This window comes from Equus przewalskii, unplaced genomic scaffold (genome assembly GCF_037783145.1).
Source record: "Equus przewalskii isolate Varuska unplaced genomic scaffold, EquPr2 ChrUn-13, whole genome shotgun sequence".
Taxonomy (NCBI): domain Eukaryota; kingdom Metazoa; phylum Chordata; class Mammalia; order Perissodactyla; family Equidae; genus Equus; species Equus przewalskii.
The window spans coordinates 3,244,993-3,272,205 of record NW_027228750.1 but is presented as its reverse complement, the minus strand read 5'-3'; the positions used below and the strand labels follow the sequence as shown (position 1 = coordinate 3,272,205).

Here is a 27,213-nt window from a genome sequence, read left to right as displayed (position 1 = left end):
GTTGGAAAGGAGGTCAGAGAGGTGATGGTATCCGTGTGTGGGAGGGAGGGTGGTAGCAGGGAGTGCAATCACGTAGGAACTTGTTGGCCATTGCCAACACTCTGGCGAGTTTTAAAGAGAGGAGTGATACAATCTGATTAATGTTTTAACTCAATTGCTCCGGCTGCTGTGTTGAGAGTAGGCTGTGGACGTCAGGAGAGGCAGTAGGAAACCAGTTAAAGGCCAGCGTAACAATCCAGGTGAGAGACGGTGGGGGCTTCACCAGGTATAGAAAAAAAAGTGACGAGAAGTAGTTGGATTCAGGATATGCCCTTTTTTGAAAAAATTATTTTATTGAGGTCATAATGGTTTATAACATTGTGTAATTTCAGGTGCACATTATTAAATATCAGTTTCTGTATAGACTGCATTGTGCTCACCACCAATAGTCTAGTTTTTATCCGTCACCATACATACATGCCTTTCACCACACCCCACCCTCCTTCCCTGTGGTAACCACTAATCTTTTCTCTTCGCCCATGTGGCAGCTTATCTTCTACATATGAGTGAAATCATATGATATTTGTCTTTCTCTGTCTGGGTTATTTCTTTTAACATAATACCCTCAAGGTCTATCCATGTTGTTGCAAATGGGACAATTTTGTCTTTTTTATGGCTGAATAGTATTCCATTATATATATACCACATCTTCTTTATTCAGGATATGCTTTCTAAGGAAGACCTGACAGAATGTGATGATGGATTTGATGAGGAGTATGAAAACAGGAGAGTTCTAGAATGTCTCTGAGATTTTTGGCCTGAGCAAAGGAAAAGATGGAATGGCCATTTACTGAAAGGGGAAGGACAGAAGATGGAGCAAATTGGGGTGGAGGGTAGCAGATGCTATGAGTTTCGCTTTGGACATTGTGAGATACTATTAGTTAATAGCCCCCAGTGAGTCACATTCACTGGGGCTTGTACACTGAGGTCTTCCCTCTTAGAATGCTGCCTCACCCAGGCTGTCCTGCTGGAAAGTCATATGGAGGACAACCAAAGTGTCCTGGTCAATAGCTCTAGCCAATGGCCAGATGTGTAAGTAGGGGCATCTTAAATCATCTAGTCCCAGTAAAGCCTCCAGAGGATTTCAGTCACGTGAGTGATCCCAGGTGAGACAAGCAGGAGAATGATCCATCTGAGCCCAGCCCATATTGCCACTAAGCTTTAGAGTTTGTTAAGGAGCAATAAATAACTTGTAGAATCTTGTGAGATTTGAGATGCCTTATGGACATTCAAATTAGCATGGCAAGTAAGCAGTTAGATGTCTGAGTCTAGAATCCAGTGGAGATGTACAGGCTGAAAACACATCTTGGGAGTTGTTGACATATAGATGATAGTTAAAGCCGTGAGACTGATAAAAGCACCAAGGAAGTGAGTACAGGTAGAGAAGAGAAGTCCAAGGACCGAGCCCTGGGACACTATAATATTTAGAATGGAAGAAGAATTACAAATGTGACTGAGAAGGACCAGGTGGCACAAGAGGAGAAAAACCAGGCATGTGTGGTGTCCTGGGAACCAAGGAACAGAGTGTGTTTCTGGGAAAAGCAGGGATCAATTATGTCAAATACTGCTAACTGATCCAATAAGATGAAGACTAAGAATTGATTACTGGATTTAGACAGTGAACATCTTTGGTTACCTTGAAAGGAACAGTTTCAGCAGAGTTATAACTATAGAAGCTGCTTAGAAGGAGTTAAAGAGAGACTGAAAGGAGAAGAATTGAAGCCATGGCAATGGATAACCTTTTCAAGTGTAGGGGAGGAAGGCAATGCCTCTACCCTTTAGGTCCTTCTGGCTTGTCTAAGAATTAAATTGACATGAAACAGAATAACAGGAGAAAATCAAACAAAGTTTAATAACATACATACATGGGAGAAACCCAGGAAAGCTGAGTAACTCACCAGAATGGCCAAAGCCAAAGCCATCACCTTAAATACCATCTTCAGCTAAAAACAAAGGAGGATGTTGGGGGTAGTGGTTTGGGGCTTCAAAGGGGAAGAAGGCAGTTCACACAGAGATGGAAAAGCAAATATCTGGGTAGACAGAACTTTGATAAGAATGAGCTTAGCAAGGACCGGAACAGTCTACTGATACCCAGAGTTATCTATGGTGATGGCCTGTCCTGGGGACAGGACTTTTATCTTAAATTCTTTCAGGTAGATAGGGGGAAGGTCAAAATTTCTTTCAGTCTTTTGTTCTTAAAAATAATCAAGGCAGGCCGGCCCAGTGGCACGGCAGTTAAGTTCACACATTCCGCTTCAGGGGCTGAGGGTTCGCCGGTTCAGATCCTGGATGTGGACATGGCACTGCTTGGCACGCCATGCTGTGTTAGGCGTCCCACATATAAAGTAGAGGAAGATGGGCACGGATGTTAGCTCAGGGCCAGCCTTCCTCAGCAAAGAGAGGGGGATTGGCCTCAGATGTTAGCTCAGGGCTAATCTTCCCCAAAAACAAAATCAAGGCAAAGAGACACATTTTAGGGTCGCCAATTCTGATGCCCCATACAAGGAATTCTGACATAAAGGAAAATAGAGAAATGGATCCATAGCGGTAGAAGGATGTGTGGTCAAGAGAGGGTGTTTAAAGTTGAGAGCATGTTGTTTATGGGTGGGAATGATCTGGTAGAGAGACGGAAACCAAGTGATGCAGGAGACAGCAAGGAGATTTGCTAGATGATGTCCATGAGCAGATGAGTGAGAATGGGACCCAGGGTACAAGCAGAGGCATTGGCCTTAGCTGGGAGCAAGGTTGGATCATACATAATGTGGGAGGAAAGGCAGAATATGTGGGCATTGATGTAGGGAGAAGAATGTGGAATTTCTTTGCTTGTGTTTTCTCAGCAAGGTCATTGGCTGAGTTTGAGGATAAGGGAGGGGGTGTGGGAAGGCTGAGGAGAAACGGGGTATGAAATTCTTTTCTAGAAATGAATGGTAGCCATTGTTATATCTCCCTGTAGGAGGTGAGGTCTCCCATCCTAACCATTACTATCTAAGAGCTCAGGACTTCTGTTCTGGTGGGCCCACCTTTAAATAGCCAATCAGATAGACTGACTTTGGCTGGCACTGTTGTGCTTAGACAAAGCCATTTCTTACTTCCTCCTCAACACAGAACCTAGTTTTGTTCAGATATGTGGTGGCCATGTGCTTAGGGGAGTCTGAGTCTTTTCTCTGACCAAGGCTGTGAATCTTGATTAGTCTCAGCCAATCAAGGTAATTCTGTTCCCTTTGCCAGCAATTGTTTTAGATATGGATGGGTGTTGCAATTCTGATCAATACTATGTGAGAGGAGATCTGCTGGAAGTCTCTTAGAGGAGATTTTCCCTTATGATAAAAAGACAATCGTGGAAGGAATGATTTCTTTTCTTTGCTCCCCAGTATGTATCGGTGTGTAGAATGGGGATTTACAGCAGCCGAATGGTGACCAGGTCTAAGGGTAGCCTACACGCTGAAAAAGGCAGGTATTCAATGACGTCACTGAACTCCTAAATTCAACTCTGGAGCTTCTCTGCTTCCAGACGTCTCAGTCATTGAGAAATTGTTATATGTTTTCCTTATCTACTACGCCCTTTTGTGTTGGTTCATCTGTGATTTGCAACTGGGAGAAGTCTGATACTCAGAATGTCAGCAAAATAGATGCAGAACTCAGCCTGGCCTTATTGAGGATGCAAATTCGATTCAGTGCAATGCAGATAAAATGAGAACAACGTGCCAGGCATGGTATTAGACACAGATGAAGAAAACTCCCTCACTGTGAATATCTTATAAGAAATTTGTGTGTGTCTGTATTGTGGACTGAGGATAATAAAACACAGGGATTATTATTCTAGAAAGCAGAATATGTTAGGTGCCTTGAAAGAGATATAGGAGGTCAAGGAAGACATGATAAGATCCATTTGGGGAAGTTGGGGTAGTCTCCACTAAGGAAATAGAATGTGAGCTGGGTCTTGAAAAGTAGGCAGGATTTTTGGAGATAGAGATGGGGTGAAGGACTGCTCACGTCCAGAAAATAGGGAGCTGTAGTAGCAAAGGTAGAGGCCACAACGTGGACTGCTCTGGAAAGCCACACAGTGAGGTCAGTTGAGCTGGCTTATCCATGTGTGCGTAAAGGAGTAGTGTACATAATATTGGAAAGTTACATTGGATCAGGAGTTGAGAGCCCTTAGATACAAGGCCAAGAAATTAGGCTTTGCTTAGGTTTGGAATGGCAGCCCCTGGAGATTCTCTCCATAGGTAAGTAATACCATCAGAGCTAAGCATGGGAAGATTCATCTTTAGCAGAGGAACCAAAGGCATTTCTTTATTATCCAATAATAACTAATTGTTTCAGTCATTTGCCACACCCTCTATATACACAGACATTAAGGTAGATATACCTAAAGCCTCAGGAAGAACAAACGAGAGAGAATTACCTTCTTAGACTCTGTAATGGGAGGGAGGAACAGGAACAGGTCATTGCCTTGGCCTCACACAAACCTCTCCAATCCTTCTTCTTGTATCCCTGTACCATTCTTTTTGGCTTCTTGTAACCAAAGAGAGCTCCCATTCCATTTAAAATCTGCCCTGAGAGTCCAAATTTGCACCAGGACAGTGGTTCCTATCCTCTAGTCTCTAATATTTTCATACAGTGAGCTCCTATCGGTCATGGTACCCTTTGCAGAGCACCATGAAATATTAATATCTTTAAGTCCAAAATACAGCCTATGATTGAGCACAAAATTACACATTTAGCTACTGGATGCTTAAGTGGCTTAGAAATGTTAAATTTAATTAAATTTACAGACACTAACACACAATATAAAACCACAACCATAAGCCCAAACACCTGTCCATAGGAAAAACAAGCTGTCAAACTAAGGCCCGGCGGCTCGGTCTGGGTCCATTAATATTCATTTGCTACTTGCTAATTCTTTCTGTCATCTGCTAGCACTGGCCAGTGGACAAGCAGTAACAGGTGCCAAAGATTTAATAAAAATGTAGGGAGAAAAAAACTAAAAGCTGGAGAAATTCTATCCATTAACTTAATTTTTCTGGGAATTAGTCTATTTCTTCATTCATTCAACAAAGATTGATTGAGCAGTTACTGTGTGCCAGGCACTGTGCCAGGTGGAGGAGACATAAAGAACTAAGGTGCAGTCCTGCCTTCCAGGAGATGGCTGGTAGGGGAGATAGACAAGAAAACACTAACAGGACCAGAGGAAGTGAGCACTATGGTTGAAGTAGTGCAGGGACTCCAGAGGGGCCTAGAGGCCGGGGTCAGAGAGGGCTTCCTGGAGGATGAGCCAGGAGAGTAAGTCTTGAAAGTAAACTCAAGTGATCTAAGCCCGTGCTTGTTGGACTGTGGGATGGATGTCACAGACCAGTACAAGGGTCACAAATTTAGGGGAGGGGCAGGACCAACAGAGGGTTACCAACTTTTACATTTTATGCAATAATGGTCATTCAAAACATCATCTGTCATTGCCATGATTTTGTAGACAAAAGGACATTTTAGCACCAAAAATAAAAAGTAAGTACAAAATATCAGAAAAAAGAACGATCCTTTAATTGATATAAATTTAGCTCTGTGAAGAACTCATCATATTGTGCTTATTTGTCTTATTTTGCTGCAGATTCATGAAAACGTGAGCCATAGAGCTGCAGTGGGGAGAGAAGTTGGGGAAGGTGCATGAGAAAAGGAACATGGACAGAGGTCCTGAGGCATCTGGGGCTTTGTCTTTCTGGGCGCCCCAGTTTGGGGAAGGGTCAGGGGGTAGAGCCAGCCAGACCCCAAGGCTGCATTGTGACCTCCCAGGACCCAGGCATATTTTCCTTTAGGGGAGAAGGGTGGCCAGGCTTCCTCTATAAAAAAATGCTACAAATTACATTTTATGACTGTGTTGTTATAAAGAAGAATATAATCTTTGACCCTAAAAGTTTTTTTTTCCTTCTGATGTTAAAAGAAATTAAAACATTTTTGTGGGCCCTTAAAAGTATTGTGGGTCTAAGTGCTCTGCCCAGTAGCCCTAATGAATAAGTCAGGCCTGGCTGCCCTAAAATGTGGGCAGCATCTAGTGAGGTGGAGTCCCAGAGGGCTTCTGTGTCATCATCATCCCCACACTGGTTCTTCCTGTCTGAGGAGCAAGGAGTGTACTAGAGGAAAGCTGAGCAATGAATTCACAGGAATTCCAAGATGGACAATTACCACAGATCTGTGAATGAGCACAGCCAGGACTGGACACTCCAGAGGGCAAAGGGCCACTTGCCAATGACCAGTAGGACAGGCTGGTCTCTTCTGGCTTCCGGGACAAGAAGCAGCAGGGACCTGCCCTTTCTAGAAACTCCTCCAGATGGTCTAGCATCCTGGGCTTGGCCTGATCTGCATCTAGCTGCCAGGGCCAGACCAATGCTTTCACAATTCAGAGCCCCTCCTCCACCAAGACCCTGTCCCAAATACCATTCTCTGGTGGATTCGATCAACTAAAGATAATTTTAGTCCCCCTGTCCTTTTTTCCTCCATCTCAGGTATGCGTTTATGGTAGGTGGGCCTTGGGGGCTGTGACTGGTGTTTTCTCCCTTGCTTCTGACCAAAGGAAATCTTATCTAGGATATGCAGGGCTGGAGGGCAGGGGCCAAGGTCATTTAAATGCATGGGGTCCTTGATATCACTGGTGGGAAGGCAGGAGAGAGAGAGAGAGAGAGAGAGAGAAAGGAAAGAGGCACAATAGAAATACATAACAAGAGCCTAGTTAATGATCTTGAAAGAATGCTGCATCCTTACAAATATGTGTACTTTGATGTGTTCCCCTGATTTTTCTAATTTAACCTAGGTAAAAGAAGTCCAAAGACAAATGCATAACAATAAAAATTGAGAGAATCAAAGTGGGCAGAGTGTAAATATCTAACTGGAATAGTGTCTAAATGAGTAAATATGATTTTCACACTCTCTGCTGTCTTTCCCCTCAGTATTTTATGGTGAAAAAGTTCAAAGTTACAGAGAACTTGAAAGAATAATGCAATGAATACTTAGAGACTCCGCCCCTAAATTCAGTAGTTAGCATTTAGCCACATTTGCTTTTTCTCTCTGTATCTGAGTAGTGTGTGTATTTGTGTTTGTGTACTTATGTGTGTGTGTGTGTGTATATATATATTTGCTAAACCATTTCAAAGTAAGTTACAGATATCATACTTCACTATGTAACTTCTAAGAATAGAGACACTCTCCTAAAATATCATTATCACACTGAAGAAATTTAACACTAATTCCATAGTATTATCCAATATGTAGTCCAACTATCCAAAAAAGATGTATTTTATAGCATTTTTATAATCCAGGATCTAATCAAGTTCACTTGTTGTGATTTGGTTGTTACACCTTCTGAGTCTCCATCAATCTGGAAGAGGCCCCTGCCTTTTGACTTCTTTGTCTTATTAATGACTGACATTATTAAAGAGGTCAGCCAGTTGTCCTGTTGAATGTCCCATGGTCTAGGTTTTGCTGGTTGTTTCCTCATGTTTATACCCAGGCTGAGTGTTCGAGGCAAGAACACTGCACAGGTGATACTGTGTCCTCTCAGTGCACGTATCAGGAAGCCATAAGGTCACTTGCCCTCATTGTCTGTGATGCCAAGTTTAACTATTTGGCTAAGGGAAAGTCCATCAGATCTCTCCACTGGAAAGACAGCTTTTGACCCTTGCAATTCATAATTACACTGTGGATGTTAAAGTCTTTTTTTTTTTAGGAGGCAAAAGCCATCTACTTTTCCAGGAAAAACCATCTTTCTTCCATTGTCTCATCAAAACCCCGCTGCCAGCATGGTGTGCTTAGAGCTCACATGGGCATCCAAGAGGCTGCTCCTATTACAGGAAGCTTCATGATTGTCATCATTAATAATCATAACATTTCCTAATGTTTTTATAGCATCTCACAGTTTACAGAGCATTTTCACACTTATTACAGCTTTTTATTTTCCCCAAATTTCCTTTTCCTTCTATAAGGAATCATTCACTTAGAATCATTTGCTCATTTGTTCACCCATCCATTCCTCCTGACCACATGCTAGGCACTGAGCTAGAGGCAGGGGGCTCTCAGAGATGAGTAAGAGGATCAGATCTCAGTGAGGAGACAAACACAGACTGTGATACAGCCCAACACTGCAGTAGAGACGGGCTCTGGTGTGGAAACCCTGGGGATGAAAGGAATCCACCCAGGAATCACAGGGCAGTGGAAGTGGAGGCTCCAGCCTGTCCTACGAGGTGCCATGTGAGAAAATAGATTCCCTCCTTTTTAAGTGTTGTGAGTTAGGATTTCCGTTACTGCAGCCAAACGCATCCTGATACTTGCAGTGTCCTTACTTGCAGATGAGGAGATAAGTCTCCAGAAGCAAAATGATTTTGCCCAGTGATGCTCAGCTAGTAAGTGCCTGAGATGGTTCTTGATCCTGAGTGCTGATTCCAAGTCCCAGCTCGTCTCTGTGCCCTATGCTCGTCTCCTTTGGGAAGAGACAAGGAGAGCCCCTCCAGTCTGAGCCTTGGTGCACTCCCTGGCTCCCTTCCTCCATACACACAGCAGAGACGGCTGGAGCAAAGGAAGATGATAAGTGACATTTATTCAGGTGGTAGGTGCATTGGTCACTTCTCCCAGGCAGCTGAGTGATGGGCATTTCAGAATAGGGAGCAATTTCATGAAGTTCAGCACTGTCCACATGGAGAGGGAGGGGGTGTCCAGGGTTAATCAGCCCACACAGATGAACACACTGTCTGAGGGCTACAAAATGTCCCACGAATAATTCCCTGTAAATAAAGATCCAGTGTCGCAGCTTCGGAGAGACTGACTGAGTGTGTAAAAGACTGAATGGCTCAGGGAACAGGAGTTAATGGATGGGAGGAATCTGCGGGACTTGAGGCCAAAGAGTAAGCCCAGCACAGCAAAGACCAAGGCTCACCAGCCTGCTGTGAATTTGAAGTACAGGGGCAATTAGGCATGAGCTATTCACAGACAGAAGGAAAAAAAGGTGAGCTATGCAACTCACTTCCACATGCCATTCCATTGATGCTGAGCACTGTCACCCTCAGTAGAGGCTGCGAAATGATGCAGAGGGTCATCCTTGCAGAGGGCAGGGCTCAGTCAGAAATATTTAAAGTACACCTTCCGAGCTTTAAAAGAGGCATCGTATATACAAACAGGAAAGTAAAAAATTCTAAACCCTTGGCTGCTAATCGTCCCGCTTCACTTTAAGTAATTTTGCTAGGGAATGCTGATACAGCCTGTATTTGTGGGGGTGGTATGTGTGTGTATGTGTGTGCACGCATATGTGTAGGGGAGGTGGTGAGAAGGCGGAAAATGTGGCATTTTTGCCAGCATTTGCCTTTTTTTTTTTGGTCTTTTTTTCCTCCTGTTCTCCACCCCCACAATAAGCTGAGGCAGTGTAAGTTACAATTTATTAGCCGGTTGCTATGGGTTACACCAGTGCTCCACAGATATTCCCTTCAGAAATAGTAACATTTAATGTAATGTAAAACAGAACTACTGTATCACTACTTGGTTGGCTTCTGCTGGCTTGCAATATTATATCCTTCCCTGCTGAGACTGAAGCCTCAGGAAATTAGCTGGTGCTGTTATTTTATTATGATGATGGGTGTCTGCCATACCCCTTGTTTCATGAAGAAGAAAGCTTGCAGACCAAGGTGTCTGCAGGATCTGGGTGCCAACTTGCAGTGCCACATGGTGCCCAGAGATGCAATGTTTGTTTCATCTTCCTGTTCATCATTTAAGCCGGTCTTCTCGAAGCCGAGTCCCTGGGAGCCCAAGGCCAGTTACCATTTCAAGGAGGCTAGTCATAACTACCAATGGGTTTTATTTATTTTGCCATCTGTATAATATTTGTAGCAAGCTGGTTAACAAAAATTTGTGGGCTGGTAAATTTTTAGGATGATATTTAGCTGTAAGAGTGATTTGAAAGGAAATGGTTAGAAGATGGCAACCCTGAGTATAGTCATTCAACTTAAAATAAACACAGCCTAAGAGAGATTGGTATTTTCAGGTCACCTACATTCTCTCTTTTCTGCCCACTGTCTCCATCAACCACCCACCTCAACACTATGCCACCCAGAATACACCTTCTCCCAGCTGTCGGCTCACTCACTTCTCTCTCTTGCTCTCAGTGCTGTGTTCTCTTTCACAGGTAGGTCACTGGGTTGGTCTATAGGTGTGTGCTTTCCAAACAGGGTCCACTTCTGTAAGAGGAGTGCTGGGGTGGCAGAAAGAATATGGGCTCTGGAGTCAGACAGTCCGAGTTCAAAGCCTGGCTCTGCCACTTTCTGGCTATATGACCTGGGACAAGTCACAACTATTTGGAGCCTCAGTTTCCATATTATGAAATGGGATAACAGTATTTACCTTGCATGTGTGTCCTAAGGATTAGAGGGGGACAATGCATGTTAAATCACTTAGCACAGTGCTCAGCTCATTGTAGATGTTTAAAAAGTGGTCCTGCTTACTCTTTAACTTCTCTGGAACATAGGATATTGTTGTTCCCTCTGCCTGAAAGATTCTTGGCCAGCTCGTCCATCTGAGCAACTCCTGCTCTTTGTTCAACATAGCTCAGATACGACCTCTTCTGTGAAAACTGTTCAGTCACCTTACCCACCCCACCCCTGCTCTCAGCTCCCCCGTGGCACCTTGTGCCCCTCTGTCGTGGCAGGTGCATTTTAGACTGTCAGTCTCTCTTTACGAGTCTTCCTCCCATGGGATCTGGGCTGGTTCGAGGCAGGGACTATGCCTTGTCAATCTCTCTTTCTAGCACAGTGCCTGGTACACAGAGGTTTTCAATGTCTGGATGAAGTAAGGAAGAAACTAGTTCATTAATTCATGTTTATTTGACATTATATCTAGGGGAGAAAAGCCAAGACTCCAGTCTATAGGCCAGTGGCAGCCACTAGGACTAAGGGACAGCATACGCTGTAGTCTCTATGGTTCAAATGTCTTTGGAAGAAAGTGTCAAAAGATGCAACTCACAATGGCTTACTAATGAGAAAATATATTATGGCCCATAACAAGATGTACTGTTCTTCAGTAATGTCATAGAGGACCTGGGTTCTTCAGCTGTGCTAAGCATCTATCCAGATCAAATGGCAGTGTCTGCTTCTCTTTTTATGAAGGGAAAAACCTCTTTTAGAACCCTCTACCTGGACCCAGTAGACTTCTGCTCATGGCTCTGGCCAGAATTATGTCACATGTCCTTTCTGAAACCAGATATTAGCAAAGGGAAAGGGAATGCCACAAATGGCTCAGTGAAACACATGGTCATGAGTAGGACAGGCTGCTAAACAAAATCTGGGGTTCTGTTAGGAAGGGGGAAGCACAGGGGTAAGGTTATCTTGGATAAGAAACCACAGCCCTTGCTGCAAGGCATTCATTCATTATCGGCTCCTTTAACAGATATTTACTAAGTACCCACCATGCACCAAACGTGGTGCTGGAAGCTCAGGACAGTGGTGAACAAGAAACCAAAGACCCCTCCCTTATGGGAGCTAACACTCCAGTGCCCTCTGTACACATAAACAGATAAACAAGAAAATTATGGACTGTTGTAAGTGTCAAAAATGAAATAAACAGGACACTATAGCAGAGAGTAAACAGGGGCTACCCTCGCCGGGGTGGTCAGGGAAGGGCTGTCTGAGAAGGTGACATTTGATGGAGAGGGAAGCAGCAAGTCAGGCGAAGATCAGGAGGAAGAATATTCCAGGTAGGGGAACTGCAAGTGCAAAGGCCCTGAGGCAGGAATGAGGTGACTGTGTGGCTGGGGCAAAGTCTATGCCTAATGACTGATCAGAAGTTGCTCTGGCATTGAGCCTGGCTCCTGCCTCAGGCTGGAGACAGATCACTGGCAACAGCTCTAGCTTTCTGGAGCCTCTCCTGCCCAGACATGCAGCCCCACCCAGGTCAGAGGCACAGCTGCAGAGGCCACAGGACAATGGGCTGGGCTGTGGGTTCAGCCCTGTGGAGAGAGGAAAGGCCATCATGGTTTTGGTGAAGAACCCACAAATGGGGTCAAAGTCTTCTTGGGCACTACCTAATTTGTCGAACAGAGATTTCCTCTGCCCCATCTACCTGGAGGTCTAAAGAGACAGGCTCAAGGTAACCATGGGCCTATTTCTTGTGTTTGTCTTTACGTGTCCCCCACGGTCTTACACACCTCATAGCCCCCCATTATGGCCCCCCGCCGCTCCTACTTGATGTAGAGGCAGGGCCATGCCATTGCTGTGTGTGACAGCTCTGCTGACGACTGAGGAGGCAGCCACCAGCATTCTGTGCTGTAGGTGTAATAATCCCTCCCACCTTTCCGGAGCCCACTTTCTGGGTGGGCATAAGGATTGACTGATGGATTGGTCCCCAAATCTCATTCCACTTCAGCGACTGCTCGTTCCCCTTCTTTGCTCCTGCTGCCTACGGTGGAAACCTCTCCCAGGATTTTTACCTGCTCCTGCCAAGTTTAAGCCGGTGAGGCCCAGAGTGCCAGCCAGAGAGCACGGAGGTCTGCCTCCTTCCTCCTCTGTCAGCTCTGTCAGCAGCAGGCATGCTCACTGGCCCTCCTCAGGAGACTAGTCCCTTTTCCTCTCTCTCCCAGGCAGCCACTCCCCAGAATGTGGTCACCAGATCCGTTTTAAGTCTTGTTCTCCTTTGAAGCTTTTGTGAAACTAATATAGGCTCATGGAGTGTCCAAAGGAGGCCAAATTAACATGCGTACCCAGTCCCTGCTCACCGCCCCAGGACACCAACCTGCTCAGTGTCTTTTATACTCACAACTTCTCCCAAAGTCCCTGAGGACGTCTCACCCCCGTCTGCAAATTGTTTGGCCTTCCTGGACATTTGACTCTTGGTGGTCTGCTTGGGAGCAGAAGGAGAATGGCTCCCTGCCCCCAGTGTAACAATTACAGGGCCCTAGAACAGGGTCGCTTGGCATCTGGGGGCTGGGAGGCGGGTGAGACACCCCAGCTGTCTGCTCGCCTCCAGGGTGGCTGGGTGTAGTAGAGACCACCGCACTAGACCCGCAACCTCTGCTTCCTCCTGACTCGGAACTGTGCTGCTGAGTCTGCCAGGCTCCTTGCTCCTGACGTTGGACCGTATCCTAGGAGCTCCACATTTGGCTTTCGTCACTAATCTCCCCACCTCCCTCCTCTCCTGTCCCAAGTCTGCAGGCAGCCTCAGCTGTGGACACCGTGGGACACTTTCTCTGGAGCTCCAGAAACCAGGTGAGAAGGAGTGGGAAAAGATGTCACTGTACCATCCAGCCATGTCTAAATCTTGGCTCCAGCCCCAGCCCCAGCCTGCTGCAGCATATTAGCACGGAAGGGGCTGTGGAGGTCATTAAGACCAACTGCCTCATTTTGCAGATGAGAAAACAGAGATCCAGGGAGTCGAAATGTTTGGACTCAAGACATGGACCACAGAACTCCTGGCAGGGCGGGGCTAACCATAACTCCTGGCTTTCACTCTGGGTCTCTGTTCACTGGATCTTCTGCTCTCTCCCCTTCAGAGTTTTCTAAGAGGTCCTTTTAGATTGGAGCACTCTGTCCTTCAGTGTTGCCCGAACCCCAGCCTTGTACAACATAAGGGGCCTAAGCCATGAATGGCACTCCTGGTTTGTGCTGAGGATAAAGACCAGCTTTGGCACTCCCTCTTCTAGCACATAGGGGAATCAACACATAGTTATTCGATCAGATTAGGGCATAATTTCCCATTTTCTACTTCTTCTATAGTACATTAATATGACTACTGTGAAAATGAAAGTGCATGGCTTTTGCTCAAATAACGAGGTTAAACAGACTTTGATTGTTGTTTTTACTGCAGGACTTGGAGCTAATAACAGGATAAAGAGCATTGTGATTATGGTCACCTAACAGGAACCTTTGACAACTCCAGAGAGTATGCTCTGCACCACATTTCGGGAAATGCAGCGCGGGGGTGGATGCACGGAAAATCTGAGGCTGCCCTGCTTCCCCATCAGGGCCTTCTCCTTCCCTGGGACAACCAGAACTCTGATTAGTCTCCGGGAGACGAGCGTTCCTGTTCCTGGGTGAGGCGCCCCTCCATGGGCTTCGCGCTGCCATGGAGCAGGGCGGAGCTCAGGTCACCCCATCGGCACGGGTGGGGTGCTGGAGTGGCCGAGACCCTTCTACTCCTGCTCCCCACATCCCGGAGCAGAGTTGAGGAGGCACAAGGGGGCTTTTGGCCCAGGAGCCCAGACATGAAACGAAACCTGTCTTCCGATGGGCATTCTTCAGGCTTTTCCTTCAAGTGGGATTTCGACTGTAGCGTTGGGTTTAAACACTGAATTTCAATTTTGTACACCCACACCGAGAGGCCCCGGGGCAATGGGGCTGTTTGAAATGAACACCAGCCCAAGTCCCCTACCTGCCAAGCGTTCGATTAAGCTGCTTAGGTCTGTTTCCACCATCCTGTCTCTCAAATATTTATGTGGCAGATTATAGGCAAGCTTCAAAGGCAAGGAAATGCAAATCTGCTCCATAAATCATAGAATAACACAGCTGCTGTCCTCCTCAGAGTGACAGCTTACGGATGCCAGCATTTCTGTCTGTGAAGGGCTGGTGGGAGGGGGCCTCTTGCTCTCAGCCAGGCCTGGGGCTGGGGGGGGGTGTGCGTGTGTGTGTGTTGGTGGGGGGGGGGGGAGTGGGAAGTTCTAGCAATATTTGCTTTTTTGCAAAACAGCAGGTTTTATTTTTTGTTTTTTGGATTTCCCAGCAGTGAAGGAGTTAACTTATTGTGCTAATCCCAGCGAACTGTGGAGGAATAGGGCCTCTCCAGGGATCTGAAGCATCCAGGGAGCCAGAGATGGGAGTGGCTTTCAGTTTGGGGAAAATGTGTTTCGAACGGGAAGTTAGCGGGGAGAACTCAACAAGCAATAACTTTAAGAATTCCAAAATGAATTTAATTTAGTCTAAATGAGTAAAAAGGAAATTGTGCATTGCAAATAGTTATGCACATTAAGCTCTGCCCCCAGGGTCTTAAAAATCTGCCAGTAGAGGCCCCTGTGTACTGAAGAGTAGACTTCTGTGGGCTTTTTTTGGCTGTTGCCATGAACACATGGATTTGGTACACTGGTGTTCAGTGACACATTAACATCCACCAAGACCAATGCTGGGGTTTATGGTCCTTGCCCAGCAGCTGGTTCTGGCCTGGCGTCATCCTGTGCAAGTACCTAGGGAAGGCTGCAGTCAACAGGGTGCAGAGGCCCAAGGAGAATGATGTATAAGAGAAAATGTCTGGGAAAAGCTTTGCTGGGTATTAGTCAGGATTCTGCTGCAAGTGACTCAACTCGATTAGGCAATAGAGGAATTTTCTGGGTCACAGAAGGGAGCATTGAATAACAAAATCATGGGAAAGGAAGGGCTGTAGCTGGGATTGGGAACAGCTGGAACGGACTGGAACCCTGCCTGGGCTCTCTTCCATCACCTTTAATTTTTTTTATCTTAATTTGTCTTTAATTTTTCTCTGTGCTGTTTTCTAACATGGCAGGCAACAACCAGCAGATTTTGTAACTAACACCTTTCACCACTATAGAGACTGTTTTGTGCCTAACAATTTTTGCAACTATCAAGTCCTATTTTGAATAATCCCAGGGAAGAACTGTGATTGGTCCAGTTGTGATCAGGTGCCCATGCCTGGACCAAGTGATGGAAGGGGCACAGGTTCATACGAAAACGTGGCAGCTTTTATGGTTGCCATATTGATATGAAGAGTCCTTCCTAGCAAAAGGGGTGGACAGACAATCCAATAACCATTTAGTACAGCCAAGCGAGGGTTGGAAAAAATAGAACAAATAAAGTCGTGAAAGGAGCCAGGGAAGATGGTAGGAAGAATGAGTTATATGTTGGAATTCTACCGGCCTCCTCCTTGAAACACAGTATTCCATACGATTCCATATGACACTAAATTCTCCTGGTTCTCCTTTTTTTTCTGACAGCTCTTACTCTTTCTCTTTGATTGCCCTGGATCTTCCTCTTCTCTGCATTGAGGATGCCCTCGAGATTGCAGGCCCTTTTCTATCTTGCCTCTAGAGACCAATAGACTCCTTCCTTCCAAATGCATATAAAGCACTGCCCTGTCAGGACCCTCCCCTTATCTTCCAGAAGAAATCTTGAATTTCCATTAGCTACTCCAAGTGTAGTCCCTGAGTCACCATATCAGAATCACCTAGGAACTTATTGGAAATGCAGAAACTTGGGACTTGTCCTCAAACTACTGAATCAATCTGTGTTCTAACATGATGACCAAGCAAGCTCATTAATTTGAAACACATTGCTTTAAGCAGTTGCAAATTGAGCTCATGGACTTTCTGCTCTCGATGCCTAAATAAATATTTCTTCACAATTTTCCCATCAGGTCAAAAGCAACTATATCTAAAAACCCAGACTCACCATAACCCTCAGAATTATTTTTTCAATACACTCTTGTCTTCATAACCTACATCCAATCCATCACCAATCACCAATTTGTACCTCTTCATCCCACTGTCCCATTGGTCTGCTGTTCCTATCCACGCCCTCATCACCTACAGCAAGCTCTCATAGGTGCATTTGACAGTCAGTTTCCTCATTTATAAAATGGGTCTAGTAAGACATTATGCTCATTTACACATTTATATACTATGCAAATTTAATGTGTAATTATTTTCATCCTAGTAGGAGCAGTTTTCAACCATAGCTTTGTGAGCTGTTGTAAGGGATATTGCCAACAATGTATTATTAATTATAAGCTGCCATAATTTATGAACAGTTTATATTTTAAAATAAATTAGAAGGGGATTAAATATTACTTCTAAAATTATATTCACTCACCTGCATTCTGATATGCTATAATAAGTAGCAGAGAAAATGGTGGAATAATGCCTAGTGGGCCAGGAATTGTACATGGGAGTGCGTCTTATATACAAGCATCATCTATCCCAGGGGTGGGAAAACTCTTTCTGTAAAGGCCAGAAAGTAAATATTTTAGGCTTCGTGGGCCATATGGTCCCTGTCGCAACTACGCAACTCTGTGGCTGCCATAGTGAGAAAGCAGCCACAGACAATACATCTTGATTACTGTAGCTTTAAAGTAAGTCTGAAATCAGATAGCTTAAGTCCTCCAATTGTGAATTTCTTTCTCAAAATTGTTTTGGCTAACATAGGTTCTTTGCATTTCCATATAAATTTTAAGTTCAGCACTACAATTGCTAAAAAAAAAAAAAAACAAAAGCAAAAAAATAACAAACAAAACAAAAGTGTTCCAATTCACAAACATAGTATCTCTCTCCATTTCTTTAGGTCTCATTTAATTTCTTTCAACAGTTTTTTTCTTATAGTTTTGAGTGTATAGGTTCTGTACATGTTTGGTTAAGTTCATTTTTAAGTATTTTCTATTTTTGATGCTACTGTAAATGGCATTTTATATTTTACTTTCCACTTTTTTCTGCTAGTATACAGAAATACAATTTATTTTGTATATTGATCTTGTATTCTGCAACCATACTAAACTCACTTATTAATGTAGTAGATTTTTTTGTAGATATGTTAGTATTTTCTAGGTACACAAGGAATAGCAAAGTTTAACTTTGTTTTCCTAATCTATAAGGCTTTATCTGCTTATTTTTTCATGTCTTATATCACTGGCTGGGACACCAACACAATGTTGAGGAGAAGGTGAGAGTAAATAGTCTTTCTTTGATCTTAATATTAGTAGAAGAGTACAGAGTCTTTCAATATTACCTTATAGTGTTTGCTCATGTTTTTCAGAGATTCCTTTACTAGGCTGAGATAGTTTCCTTTTATTCCTAGTTTGCTGAGCTGGTTTTTTTTTTATTGCTACTGGGCATTGAATTTTATCACATGATTTTTCTACATAGATTCTAATGATCATATGATTTTTCTTCCTTATTCTGTTAATGTGGTGAATTATATTGATTGATTTTCAGATATTAAATTAACACATTCAGTCATAATATATTATCATTTTAACTATATTTCTGGATTTATTTGCTAATATTTTCTTAAGGATTTTTTAATCTGTGTTCATGAGGGATGTTGGTCTGCAGTTTTCTTTTAATGTTTTTGGTTTTGATATCAGAGTAATGGTGACCTAATAAAATGAGTTGGGAAGTGTTTCCTGCCCCCTCTATTTTCTGAAAGATTTTGTCTAAGATTGGTATTATCTCCTCCTTTAATGTTTGATAGAATTCATTTTTTAACCCATCTAGGCCTGGAGTTTACTTTGTCAGAATATTTGAAATTATGAATCCAATTTCTTTAATACACATAAGGCTATTCGGATTTCCTGTTTCTTGTGTTACTTTCGGTTATTTGTGTTTTTGATGAAATTGTCCATTTTGACTAGGTTATTAAATTTTTTGTCATAAAGTGGTTCATAGTATTCCTACTGATTCTTTCACCAATTCCAAAGTGTGGGGTTTTTTTCCCCACACCAAAGAATTCTCTGACGTCAGCTGGGGGTCCTACAATTCAGCTCAATTCTGACACTATCTACCTGGAGATAGATAGCATCAGATCCCACAGGTTAAGCACTCAGTCCTACAAGACTGCCTCCCCTCCCCAATTCAGAGGCCAACCACGAGTTCAGGTTGTCACCTGTGCTTCTGACCAACCAGCTATAGATCAGAGGTTCCAATGACCACCTCCTTGGGTTTGATTAATATGCTAAAGCAGCTCACAGAACTGAGAGAAGCATTTTACTTACTAGATTACCAGTTTATTATAAAAGGATGTAACTCAGGAACAGCCAAATGGAAGACTTGTGTAGGGCAAGTTATGTGGGAAGGGGCATGGAGTTTCCGTCTTCTCTGAATGTGCCACTTTCCCCAAATCTCCAAACGTTCACCAGCCAGGAACCTCTCCAAACCCCATCCTTTAGAGTTTTCGTAGAGGCTTCATTACATAGGCATGATTGATTAAATCATTGGCCACTGGCAACTAAGTCAACCTCCAGCCCCTCCCCCTCCCTGGAAGTCTATGGGGTAGTGGAACTGAAAGTTCCAACCCTCTGATCACATGATTAGTTATCCTGGCAATCAGCCCCCATCCTTAGGTCGCCTAGGGACTTTCCAGAAGTCACCTCATTACATAACAAGAGACACCTTCGTAGCTCTGATAGCAGAAAATTCTAAGGGTTTTGGGAGCTCTGTGCCAGGAATGGGGATGAAGACCAAATATGTTTCTTATTATAAATCACAACATCACAATTCCCTTATGTTTCTAACGTTTGTAAGATGTGTAGTGATGTCCTCTCTTTCGTTACTGATACTTGTTTTTATGTTTTTGCTTTTTTTCTTGATTGATCTTGCTAAAAGTTTATTTCATTGATTTTTTTTAAAGGGTGAACTTTTGGATTTTTCAGTTTTCTTTATTGTTTGCCTGTTTTCTATTGCATTGACTTTTTTTTTTTAAGATTTTATTTTTCCTTTTTCTCTCAAAGCTCCCTGGTACATAGTTGTGTATTTTTAGTTGTGGGTCCTTCTAGTTGTGGCATGTGGGATGCTGCCTCAGCATGGCTTGACGAGTGGTACCATGTCTGCACCCAGGATTTGAACTGGTGAAACCCTGGGCCACCAAAGCAGAGCGGGCAAACTTAACCACTCAGCCATGGGGACTGCCCCAGTATTGCACTGCTTTTTGTTATCTTTATCACTTCTTTTCTTCTATTTACTTGAGATTTAATTTGCTCTTTATTCTAATTTCATAAGGTAGAAGCTTAGATCATTGATTTTAAACCTTTCTTCTTTTTCTAATACAGGCATTAAAGCTATAAATGACCCCCTAGGCACTTCTTTAGCTGCATCTCACATATTTTGATATCTAGATCTCTCTAGCTATCTATCTAAATATAATTAACATTGAACATGTTTTCTAGTTTCCAAAAATATTTTCTAATTTCATCTATAGGTTATTTAGAAGGATGTTGTTTAATTTCTAAATATTTGTTAATTTTACAGATTTTTTCTTGTTACTGATTTCTAAATTAATTCCAATATTATCTGATCAGAGAACATATTCTGTATAATTCGAACACTTTTACATTTATTGAAACATGTTTTTTGGCTCAGTCTGTGCTCTTCTGTGTCCTCTAAGATAAATATCCTATGTGTACTTGAAAAGAATGTGTATTTTGCAGTTGCTATGTGGAGTGTTCTATAAATATCAATTTGATTCAATAAGTTGATAGTATTGTTCAAATCCTCTCCATCCTTACTGATTTTCTGTCTCCTTGTTCTATCAATTACTGGGAGAGGACTGCTGAAGTCTCCAACTATACTTTGTATTTGTTTATTTCTCCTTTCAGTTCTGTCAGTTTTTTCTTTAGGTATTTATAAGCTTTGTTTTTAGGTGTGTAAACATTGAATATTGTATGTCTTCTTGATGAATTGATCCTTTTATCTTGATGAAACATTTCTCTTTATCTCTGGAAATATTTCTTACCATGAAGGATACTCTGATACTGATGTAGCCACTTTAGCTTTCTTATAACAACTATTTGCCTGATATATCTTTTTCTATCTTTTAACTTTTTATCTATGTTAAAATTAATAAAGCAAACTCAATTAAAATTAGACTCTGGAAAGTCTGTAGAGTGAGGTCACATGCCCTACCACTCTTAGTCAATTACTTCAAGCAGGAAGACATCAACTACAGCAGCAGATTATTACAGCATCAGTTACAGACCCCAACAGGAAGCGACAGTACCTTGTATACCCATACAGGGAGTGTCACTAGTTTACTGCTCCAACAGGAGAAAGGATTTCCTTCTTGCCCAACAACAAGCTCAGCCAATAGAAACGTGGCAGCTCAGCCAATAGGAAGTCATCATCACCTGAACTCTTACTTTCCTCCAATGAACTTTCATTTTTCCTTTTCTGATGACTTCCTTGTCCCTCCTTCCTTACCATAAAAGTCTTCCATGTTGTGTATCCCCTAGGAGTATCTCTCTGCTTACCATATGAGATACTGCCCAATTCATAAATTGTTTAATAAAGCCAATTAGATCTTCAAATTTACTCAACTTAATTTCTTTTTTTTAACACCTATATGTAACTTTATATTAAAATGACAAGTCTTTTAGAAAGCGTATAGTTGGGTCTTATATTTCTACCCAGTATACCAGTATCTGCCTTTTAATAGACAAATTTAGTCCATTCATATTTAATGGAATAGTCGATATCACTGTGTTAAGTCAATTAACTGTTTATTTGTCCCATCTATTATTTGTTTTCTTTCTATCTCTTCTTTTGGATTGAAAACTTTTTAGTATTTCATTTTACTTACACTATTGTCTCACTAGATGTAGCTTTTTTTTTTTTGCTAAGGAAGATTCTCCCTGAGCTAACAGCTGTGCCAGTCTTCCTTTATTTTGTATATAGGCCACCACCACAACATGGCCGCTGACAAGCGGTGTAGGTCCCCTCCTGGGAACTGAACCTGGGCTGCCAAAGTGGAGCACACTGAACTTAACCGCTAGGCCACAGGGTCTGACTCTAGCTTTTTCTCTTTTTTCAGAATTTGCTCTAGGGTTTACGGAAAGTACCTTTAACTTATCATAGATTATCTTTAAATAGTATACCACTTTACATATTTACGCATAATATGAAAACTGATTTTCCTTTCCCCTTTTCTGTGTGGTTTCATCAAATTTATTCTACATAGGGTTCATTGAACTTGGCTCTGTAAGTTCATATTTTTTACTGAATTTGGAAGATCACAGCCTTTCTTTCTTAAAATATTTTTTTCTGTATTGCCGCTCCCCTTCTCTCCTTTCCTTCTGGACATTCTGTCTCATAAGTCACTGAGGATCAGTTCACTTATTTTTTTTCAGCTTTTTCTCCCAAGTGCTTTAATTTGAATATTTTCTATTTCACTTCCTTCAAGTTAATTCATCTTTTCTTCCATAATGTACAATTTGCTATTAAGCCTACCTAGAGGGTTTTTTCTTTCAGATACTGAGTTTTTGTTTTGTTTTGTTTTTAGCTCTGGGAGGTCTATTTGTTTCTTTTTATAATTTCCATTTACCTTTTCATTATGTTCGTGTTTTCCCTTAATTCCTTGAATGAGTTTATAATAGTTGTTTTAAAGTCCTTGTCAGCTAATTCTGTCTTTGTCACTTCTAGATCTGATTCTATTGACTGATTTTTCTCTTCATAGTGGGTTACATTTTCTCGTTTTTGGCATGTCGTGTAATTTTGATTGGATGCTGGTTACTGCAAATGTTACATTGCTACATTTTCTTGTGTTCCTTTAAAGAGTATTGAGTTTAGCTCTGATAAGAAGTTGATTTAACTTCAGATCAATTTGATCCCTTTGAGGCTTTTTTAGGTCAGGTCTGGAGTAGCCTTTGCTCTAGAACAAGTTTACCCCTACTAGTAAAGTGCACTCTTTCTGGAGTTTCACCTGAACTCCCCAGATATTCAATAAGGTCTTTCCATTCTGGCTGATCTGAAATATCTCCTAATCCTGTGTGAGCTCTGGTAGTCGTTCAGCTTATAGCACTTCACAGTTTATCTTTCCTTGATAGTTATCTTTTGCCTGCGTTTGTGGAGTTTTCACCCCAAACATGTGCATCTTATTATTCAGCCAAAGATTTATGGGGGTCCTCTGCAGATTTCTGGAGCTCTTTCTCTGTGTTGATCATCCACTCTGGTACCCTGCCCCACAGATTCCAGCTGCCTCAGCCTTCCTGAACCTTAATCTCTGACTCTTCAGCTCAGTGAGATTGTCATACTCTGTGTGGATTCCCCCTTTCTGCACACCAGTCCAGGAAATGTATTGAAGTGAAAGGCCAGGGCTATAGTAGGGCTCATCTCATTTGACTCTCTTCTCTTGGGAATCCCACTCCTGAAATATCTGTTGTTGAATATCTGAAAAGAACTATTTCATATATTTTTTTGTGTAGTTTCCTAGTAATTTACACTTGGAGAACTAGTTGTGTACCTGTTACTCCACTATGGCCATAAACAGTCATATTGAAATTTAATTTGGGGCTGGCCCAGTGGCACAGCAGTTAAGTTCACACATTCTGCTTCAGCAACCCAGGGTTCACCAGTTCAGATCCCAGGTGTGGACCTACACACTGCTTGTCAAGCACTTATGGCCTTGGAGTTTTGTACAATTTTTTGGCAGTTATTTTATATACAACTATTTTGCTGATGATAATCAGCAGGAGCTTATAAATGGAAAAAGTCTTGTCTTCCATTTATTCTCTTTGTTGCAAACCCACCTAAGCCAGTTTGGCTGTTCCCAATTCGGTAAATATTGGTAACTCTCAATAGAGTTTGGTGCAGAAGCAATGTACCATGAAACAAATGAAATTAAATATGAGAGCTCTCATTTGATGCTAGGCAGGTCCCTAGCAATCTGTTTATATGGTAGAAGTTTTTATAAATTTCACAAAGGACAGATATTTGAACTACAATCAATTAAGGTACTCTCTCTCTCTTGCCTTTATGAATTCCTTTCAGCCAATCTCCTGTTGTCAAGTGGTGTTGAGCAGCCATAAGCATTTTGGGGATCTAGTTATGTTGAACTTGAGTTGAGTTGGTAATACATTTAGTTTGGGTTTGGTGGGATGTATTTGTGTGGTCTGCAGACATTTCCATGTGTAGTTAACTTGTTCCTCTCTTGTCCTGTGCAGAAATACTCCTACCACCCGCTGGGCAAACTTCCCCATTGACATGATGGGAAGATGCAGGACCAGAGAGCCTACTGTGATGTGAATCTGTTCCACGGCACCCAGCACTAGATACAGAAAGGGGAAGAAAAACAAGTTTTTATGTGCAAAGCCAGAAGCTAATCTGTGGAAACTTCTTCCAGTCAATACATATAAAATTATACTTGGAGGATTTGGTTCTCATCAATTCTTAGAAAAAAGAAATTCTGTTAGGAACATACTCTGTATGCAGTATATACAATTACAAACACTCCAAGCATTTTCTTCTTTTTCAAAGAGATTATGCAAAATCAAATTGATCAAAATTCTTCTATTTATAGAGCACAAGTCCTGTGGAAGAACTACAGGGAACATGTTCATTGAAGTTGCATATTTTATGAATTTTAAAAATTAATAACGCAAAAATTTTTTGATCAACCAAGTTAGAGGAAGGACTGAATTATTTTATTCTCTCTACAGAAAATGTTACAAAATAGTTGTCACATGAAGAGACCATCAAAGAGTTAGAGGCCAAAGAATGTAGGAATATATCTTATCGAGTTATATCAGCCACTAACTAACAAAAATATTGCATTATTTTCTGAATTTTTGTGGCATTTATTAATTTTTTAAAATTTGAAATGTTATATGTTCTTTCTTCTCTCTGTATAAACATTCACTTTTGTACCTAATTTTGTATTTGTAATTTTAAATATTTTTTCTCCAAGAAGGCCCTCAAAACGCAAGTCTCAATCTCACAAAAGTTGGCTCCAACCTAAGATAGGGGAAGCTATTGGTTCTTCTTCTTTATGACCTTGCCACTAGATTACAGCAAGGGTGAGTGTCACGTAAGTCCTGCTTCGTATAACAAACATGTATCATCCAGCAGGCAGAGGAAACCATCACAAAACCTCTTCTGTAATCTCAGCGAAGATCCGGTTCTGTGTCCTTTTAGGAGCTACGACAGAACATTTCACAGAAAACTTCTAGGAAGCAAAGAATAATATTCTAAAGGCCAAATTCTGCTGACCATCTTGTTGGAGTCAGGCAAACAAGAATCCTGTCACCCAGGATTGTTTAGAAATTGAGCCCAGGTAAAAGGTAAGCACTGGCTGGATTCTTATATCCTGTTCCTACAAGGCAGGGAGCATCTCTATAACATTTTATCTGATCCTCACCTCTTGACCTTTACTCATGTCACCAACAAAAAAGCATTTCTAAGCGTTCATTATACTCATTAGGAGGCCTCTGATGATTACTGGAGGTGACCATAGCTGAAGAACTCAGAGTTCCTGCCTCTGGAGCATGGCTTTTGTGGTAAATATTAGCTAACCACCCCTGGGGTATGCATTCCCAGTTACAGGAAGTGACCATCCCTTGGATGCAGAGTAAATCTAGATCTCACACATACAAGTCACATTGTCAACACTGAGGCATTTCAAAGGAAGTTACAGAGGCTATAACACACTCTTCTTCTTCTTAATTTTTGGTGAGGAAGATTGGCCCTAAGCTAACATCTGTTGCCACTCTTCCTCTTTCTGCTTGAGGAAGATTGTTGCTGAGCTAACATCTGTGCCAGTTTTTCTCTACTTTCCATGTGGAATGCCGCCACAGCATGGCTTGACGAGCAGTGCTAGGTCCGCACCCGGGATCCAAACTTGCAAACCCTTGGCTGTCGAAGCAGAGTGCACAAACTTAACCACTATGCCACTGGGCCAGCTCCAACATATTCTTCTTTTACAGTCACCTTCTCATTGAGTCCTGAGGAGCCAAGTTTCCCGTGGAGGGTGGCACAAGGAAAGCTTCAACTACAGCAGCTCTGCTCTTCTCTGTTCTGCATATTGGGGTTCTGAGTGCTGTTTCCTTTGTGATAAATAAAGAGGGTTCGGCTGCATTTGAAACTTTGAAAACCACAGCTCTAGCACTAAACACCTCTCTCAGTGTAAAAACTATAATGTCATCTAGTCTTCTTCTCCCCTCTCTATTCCCACCACCATTGTTTCCAATACATGCTCCCACCACATTTTACCTACAAAAAGCTTTTTGTGCTGGGGTCAAACTGTCCATAACCAAGTTGCCAGGTGTGATGGTTAATTTTATGCGTCAACCTGACCAGACCACAGGGTGCCCAGCTATTTAGCTAAACATTGCTTCTGAGTGTGTCTATGAGGGCATTTCTGGAAGAGATTAGCGTCTGCATCAGTGGACTTGGTATAGCAGGGTGCCCTCCCCGCTGCGGGTGGGCATCATCTAATCCACTGAGGGCCCGAAGAGAACAAAAGGTCAAGGAAGCAGGAATTCTTTCTCTCTGTCTCTGCTTGGACTTGGTTATTAGCCTTCTCCTGCCCTTGGACTCAGCTCTCCTCTTTCTCAGACCTTCAGACTTGGACTGAGACTCCTCCACCAGCTCCCTGGTCTCCAGCTTACAGACGTCATGGGACTTCTCAGCCTCCATGATTGTGGGAGCCAGTTCCTTGCAGTACATCTCTCTGTATATACATCCCTTATTGGTTCTGTTTCTCCGGAGAACTCTCAACAATACCCCAACGTAGGAGGATTTCTGGACTGGAAGCCTTGTCCCAGCTTTGGAGAGGGGGCTTATGGAGGAACAGATGAGGGATGGTCAGAGCCAGGATATTTAACCTTGGTCCCTAGTGAACATTTATTCTTTGTCTGCGAATAACTCTTCTTTTTCTGGGGCCAGTCATCCTTTTATTTAAGACTGTGCCCCAACGATGAGGTTCTGTAAGGGCTTTTCTAATTTGCCCTTGTTCTCACAGATGACCCAATCACCCAAGACCCCAACCTGGTGCTTCCAAGGGCTTTTGAACTGAGAAGCAAGCCCTGCCCTGTCCAATGGCAAAGCTGGGAACCTGTGAGCCTGGAGCTGCTGGTGTCCACGCTTCCGGCCTTGAGAGGAGAACCACCTGAAGAGCATAAAGCCACTCTGCAAGCAGGAAGGAGGCATGAGGAGTGTCGCGAGAGTGTCCAGGCCAGGTCTAGTCATCACTGGTGCCAACCTTATTCCTGCCCCTCTTCATTGGGCTACATGAGTCCACAAATTCTATCTCTCAAGCTTCTTGGAGTTCACTTTCTGTCATTTTTTCAAAACCAAAAAATATCCTAAACAAAGCACCAGCTAAGGCAGCAAAATTACAGAGCTTGATAAAATAAAAGAAATGGAATCAACAAGAAGAAAGGTGGAAAAGTCTGGTAATTCTCAGGAACAAAATAACCAGGGAGAATAAAATTTGCAGTCTTGGAAGTCTACACCTCAGGGTACAGTGTACAGAAACTGAAAAAAGTGACCTTAAGATTTTAGCTCAGGGAGACAAATGTTACTGTGCTGGTTTCATGAGCCTTGGAGGATGGGCTGGGATGGCAGCGATGGAAGAGTTCCTTTTTAAAAGACAGAGCTGGTAGGAAGGGGAGGAAAGGGTGACCACATGTTAAGAAGAGAGCACCTGCGTGGAAATCCAGAAGCCATGAGGGCAG

At 42.6% G+C, this 27,213-nt stretch overlaps 1 long non-coding RNA gene across 4 annotated transcripts; it reads left to right on the top strand.

Moving 5' to 3' along the window:
* The first annotated feature begins 141 nt into the window (after nucleotides 1–141).
* On the top strand, nucleotides 142–26,988 carry LOC103557244 (uncharacterized). 4 transcript variants are annotated; one of them, XR_011536840.1, is made up of 7 exons: nucleotides 142–239; nucleotides 13,205–13,265; nucleotides 13,864–14,089; nucleotides 23,704–24,555; nucleotides 24,674–24,819; nucleotides 24,960–25,035; nucleotides 26,499–26,988. It is a non-coding gene; the product is annotated as an uncharacterized lncRNA (long non-coding RNA). The 4 variants fall into 4 exon arrangements; XR_011536841.1 differs by lacking the exon at nucleotides 24,960–25,035 and having other exon boundaries at nucleotides 26,499–26,917; XR_011536839.1 differs by lacking the exon at nucleotides 142–239 and having other exon boundaries at nucleotides 13,135–13,265.
* Nucleotides 26,989–27,213: the final 225 nt, after the last annotated feature.